Below are 5,841 nucleotides of genomic sequence, written 5' to 3' on the forward strand. Positions count from 1 at the left end.
AAATATTTTAACTGATTCACTCATTAAAAACGCTCCGATTCTAGCTTGAATATAAAAAATCTATCAAATATGCCAAAAAAAATGTCACTTTTCAATTGTTTTTTTTTGTTGTTGTCAAAAATGAAAGTGGGCGGCATCCGTGTTCATCCTCGACCTTTATATATGTTATGTATTATCATTAAACACAACTTACATTTCAATATCAAAAATGAACACGAATGCGGCCACTTCCGTTTAAGACGGAAACCGTCAAAAATTTAACTAAAATGCTGAAATTGTGAAGAATTCATTTTCTTTTTTTCTTTAGGGAGCTACCATTTGATTTTTATGGGGGGGGGGGGGGGGGGGGGCTAGGATGAAATTTGAATAAAATAGGCAGGACAGGAGTTTTGAGTTAAAAAAAAGGCAGGATGTGACACTTGCAAAAAAAAGTTAATATGTGTTATTAACATTTTCTATCTTATAAGTTATCTTAAAAGAGGCCATAAAAATCAAATGGTAGCTCCCTTAACTGTAAAATAAATAAAAATAAAAGAGAAATCTTTCTAAAATATTATATACAAAAATATGTAAATTTTAACACACTTAATTTTACTGATAAACTCGTGATTATACTAAACCCATCAACACCAAATGATGTAAAAGCAGTTGTTTCTTTTATTAAAGAGTCATTAGAACTGAGGAAAGGAGAACAGTAACTGTTTTGCAAATAAAGAATAGTAATTGAACTTGACTTAATGATGTAGGTACCCGATATATGTGCATCGTATTGCCAAAAACAACCTATATTTATGTAGCAGAGGCATTATACTTTCCAAAAAATAACTAAAAGTTTACATTTAAACAATTTTGTAAAACTGCTATATTTTGGGGCCAAAAAGGGGTCTTACTGAACCTACTCCTTTGTAGCATACTACAAATTTAAAATTTTGTCATACAAAATTATCTTTCAATGGACAAAAGTTAGTACTTTTGTCATGACAAAAGTAATTTTTGTAGACAAAATTCATTTTAAAATTCATTTTTGTTTATTTTTGTGTTGACAAAATTGACCTTTGTGACACAAAATTGAATTTTGGAATGACAAAATTCAATTTTGTAGACACACAAAATTCAATTTTGTGTTTATTTTTGTGTAGACAAAATTGCGTTTTGTTAAACAGAAGTGAAAATTTAACGCAAAAGTCAATTTTGTGTTACAAAATTCATTTTTGTCAGAAAAGTCAATTTTGTGTCACAAAAGTCAATTTTGAATGCAAATAAGTTTATAGTTGCATACCTATTTGACAAATACAAAAATGAATTTTGTCATCACAAAAATGAATTTTGTCTACAAAAATGAATTTTGTCATCCCAAAATTGAAGTTCTCATAAAACAAGTCTGTATCACATAGTTTTGTAAGACAAAAATGATTTTGTTATCAGTGCGTGAACTGGTGACAAAATATTATCGCCCCTGTAAACAGTGGGCTCTTCTGACTAGAGGTAATCGGTAAAGAATAGCGGAAAATGGTGTACATTGTTTACGAGCTTGAAATGAGCTAACACAGACGAACTGAGACGTGTCAACGTAATGTGAATATGATAATGCACCAGGTAAATTATTAATTGTTAAGTTTATCACATCATCGTATCTCCATATGATAGGTAAATAAGTGAATTTTCGATTTTAAGTGTCGTCAGGGTTCAAACCTGGAATCATGCCAACCTTTCATTATTTTTTTTTAATACTAACCTATAGTCGGAACATCTTGATTTTCTCCCAATTTGTAAAGTTAATTATGCTGCTTGACATATATTTTTTTGGGGAAAAAAAATTGATATGCAGTCAAATGTGGCAGTTTTTAATATTTGTTGCTATGTGAAATAAAGGGAAGTAAATTAAAGTAAAAGAAGGCGCGCTTTTTCAAATAGTAAACAATTTAATTCAGATGCATAGTATTTTGTCAAATGATAAAGAATATCGTAGAAACTTGCTAGAAATTCATCTAATTTATAAAAGATATACAACATGACATACTGAAATCTGAAAAGGGGTAAAACCACCATACCTTGAACAAATTCAGTTAAAAAAAGGGGGGGGGGGTAAAATGCTACGAAATTTAGATTTTATTTATTTTTTGTCGACAGCCAAAAGATGATTTGACATGTAACTAACTACTTTTTCAATTTCATTGTAAAGTAAAATTGGCTTTTTTTGGGTCTCTGTTTATTGTGGTCTGATGTTTTCAGGTTCTCTTTGGATTGCCAAATAATATTATAATCATCTAATTGAATGTTCAAATTATTTTGCAGCGATGGTGTGTATGGAAGGAAGACTGTCATAAAACCCAACAGTTCCGGATGGCCCTTTAAATAATTGCTTAACATCAATAGCGATGTAAGATTTAAGTGTTTGATTTAGCACAAGTTTAGCCAGGTTTTCCTTGTAATTGTGGCAGAAAAACCACTAGACAGTGTCATGCATTGAAAGGAAATCAAACGGATATTTTATGGAATGATTCTCATACATATAAAATCATATGGAGCTAGTGTCTTTCATGCAGCAATTTTTAATTTCCAATATAAACTCTGAAAAGACAAGAGCATAGAAATGTATACCAATGAGAAACATTCTTTGTGAATAAAATCATTCCAAAACTTAAATGTGTCATTAGTGTTGCATTATTTATCAGTAGAGATAATCAGATTTCCAGTAAGATTGTCCAACTGATGGTTTTTGTTTGTAATCATTTTTGTAAATCTTAGTTGTTTTGACAATCCGGGCTGTGCATGTTGCCCGACTGCCCCTTTCAGTGTGAGACAATATTTTGTTTATGATAAACAAAATCACTGATTCAAGACTGGAGCGGACCCCTTTTGGGCAGTTAGTGCGAATCCTTTAGGTTTAAACCATTACATGTAATACGGGGGAGGGGGGAAGATTTTTTTTTTACAGAGTCAAACATTTTTCCTAATAATAATACATTGAGATTTAATATATACTTTGTTATATGTAGTGTGTATATTAAAGTATTGCCAACAAAATTCATCAAATTTGGGATCATTATAATATTGTTTAAGAAAAACCCTTAAATCATAAAAGTTCATAATCTTCTGAAACACACGTGCATGGTTAATTCGGATCACATATTTTCTATTCGATGTTATAAGAATTCGAAGGTTCATATCATTTACAATATCATTCAAAAAAATTCTGGGATTTTTTTTTAACTATCAACGTTGAACCTCGAGGTTACATTGTAGTAAAAAAAATCCAATAAAAACGTTGAATGTAAATGATATGCACCTTTAAATCTTATATTGTAGGACTCATGTTGTTCAAACATAATGTGTTGATCAATTATGTTATGATGATTTGATAAACTTCACATTAGGTAATCTTTCACGTATATTGATTACATTATATCGAGTTGTCCCAACGATATACTTGTCGGTGTGCTCGATCATACGAATTTACCGACATTCATATAGACAAAATGACACAACTTTGAAAATTCTTGTGACGAAACTACATTTCGGAACACGTTAAAAATTGGATACCCAGAAAGCTACATTATTAAGGTTTGATATATATTTTTTTCAAAAAAAAGAAAAAAAATGCAGTCAAATGTGGCAGTTTTTTACACACCCCTATGTTGAACAATAGGTTGTTCAATTAACAGCATGTTTGGCAATTAAAAAATCATATATTAACACATTTAGCTTTAACATATACTTTATTTATAGTGGTTGTATAAAAGTTATATAATGGTTTTGTGTTTTAAGAGATATTCATCCCTATGCATATCGGGTTTTATGCGTAAATTGTCTCTCCTGTTTTTAGACCTTTTCTATCTCTTTCATAAGAAGAGTGACTTTTCTATAATTGTTCTAGTGTCACTGGAAATCCCACTGTTATGATACTTCTTTGGGTCGATATATCCCGTATTGACCTCATACAAAGGCTATTTATTTGTTATATTATTAATTTCCGACCATATTTGTATTAAAATCGTCATTTGATTTTGTTGAAATTTTATAGATATCATATTGTCTCCTTGACAATAATAAAATATTTATAGATTATCGGTGATCATCTCAACGAGATTGATTTTCTCGCTTGAGCCGGGACGGCGAAATCGAGTTGAGATGAACAATGATAATCTTTTTATCGCTATTTTATCTAAGACGACGTTGTCAATTTCATGTCAATTTCGTAAACAACGCCACGTGCATGCTTAGTTTCTAGCGATAATTTTCCATCTCAAGCGAGTAGCATGATATGAAAATTATCACAAAAAAAGATCAAAGGAAAAATGCACAAAATAGCGATAATAGTTGTTATTTCAATTGCTTTTTTTCGTTTGTTTGTCATCTTATGTATTTGAAGATTTTTTTCGTCAAATAATCGATCACAGATATCAATTCATTGCATGACGTCACAAAGTATATTGGTTTTTAGATATTCTGAAAATAACCGTGCAATATACTTTTTGCTATCCGCCGTTTTCTCTCTACCTTCGAAAATATAGTTTAACATGTGACTATCCCTAAACGAATCAAATTTGTTAAAATTAACGAATTAATAATATTATAGGGTTATTGCATGAATATTGGGGTATATTGTCCCGAGTAGAATTTTATATTGCACGAGCTTGCGAGTGACAATATTCCCCAATATTCATGCAATAACCCTTTTATTGTATAGCAATATAATATTTGAAAGTAAAAATTGGTTTAAACTAAGATTTTGTCGTTGATGACGTCATGAATTTGAAGATTTATTGCACTAGTGCAATATTAGAATTTATTGCACGCTAACTTTTGGTTACTTTCTGTGGGAAATATTATATTGCTATGCAATAATATAATATATTGTTACATGTATGTGTTCTGTTATATAGCGTACTTTATAATGTATGGTTACAAATATGTTTTCTGTTTAATATATAGCTTACTTTATTATGTACGGTTACAAGTACGTGTTCTGTAAAATAGCGTACTTTACAATGTACAGTTACAGGTACATAAAAAAAAATGTGTTCTGTTATATAGCATACTTTATAATGTATGGCTACAAATACATGTTGTTATATAGTGTACTTAATAATGTACGTTTACAAGTACATGTTCTGTTATATAGTGTACGTTATAATGTATGGTTACAAGTACATGTTGTTATATAGTGTACTTTATAATGTATGGTTACAAGTACATGTTCTGTTATATAGTGTACTTTATAATGTACGGTTACAAGTACATGTTCTGTTATATAGCGTGATTTATAATGTATGGTTACAAATATGTTTTCTGTTATATAGCTTACTTTATTATGTACAGTTACAAGTACGTGTTCTGTTATATAGTGTACTTTATAATGTATGGTTACAAGTACATGTTGTTATATAGTGTACTTTATAATGTATGGTTACAAGTACATGTTCTGTTATATAGTGTACTTGATAATGTATGGTTACAAGTACATGTTGTTATATAGTGTACTTTATAATGTACGTTTACAAGTACATGTTCTGTTATATAGTGTACTTTATAATGTACGGTTACAAGTACATGTTCTGTTATATAGCGTGATTTATAATGTATGGTTACAAATATGTTTTCTGTTATATAGCTTACTTTATTATGTACAGTTACAAGTACGTGTTCTGTAAAATAGCGTTCTTTATAATGTACGATCACAGGTATGTATTCTGTTATAAAGCGTACTTTATAATATATTGGTATAGGTATGTGTTCTGTTACATAGCGTGATTTTTAATGTATGGTTACAAATATGTTTTCTGTTATATAGCATACTTTATTATGTACGGTTACAAGTACGTGTTCTATAAAATAGCA

General features: G+C 29.8%; 1 long non-coding RNA gene across 1 annotated transcript; it reads left to right on the forward strand.

Annotated features, from left to right (window-relative positions):
- Positions 1–1,421: 1,421 nt before the first annotated feature.
- Positions 1,422–2,646, forward strand: LOC139506610 (uncharacterized). Its single transcript, XR_011660267.1, has 2 exons — positions 1,422–1,596; positions 2,296–2,646. It is a non-coding gene; the product is annotated as an uncharacterized lncRNA (long non-coding RNA).
- The last annotated feature ends 3,195 nt before the right edge of the window (positions 2,647–5,841 follow it).

The sequence above is a fragment of the Mytilus edulis genome, unplaced genomic scaffold (assembly GCF_963676685.1).
Source record: "Mytilus edulis unplaced genomic scaffold, xbMytEdul2.2 SCAFFOLD_1468, whole genome shotgun sequence".
Taxonomy (NCBI): domain Eukaryota; kingdom Metazoa; phylum Mollusca; class Bivalvia; order Mytilida; family Mytilidae; genus Mytilus; species Mytilus edulis.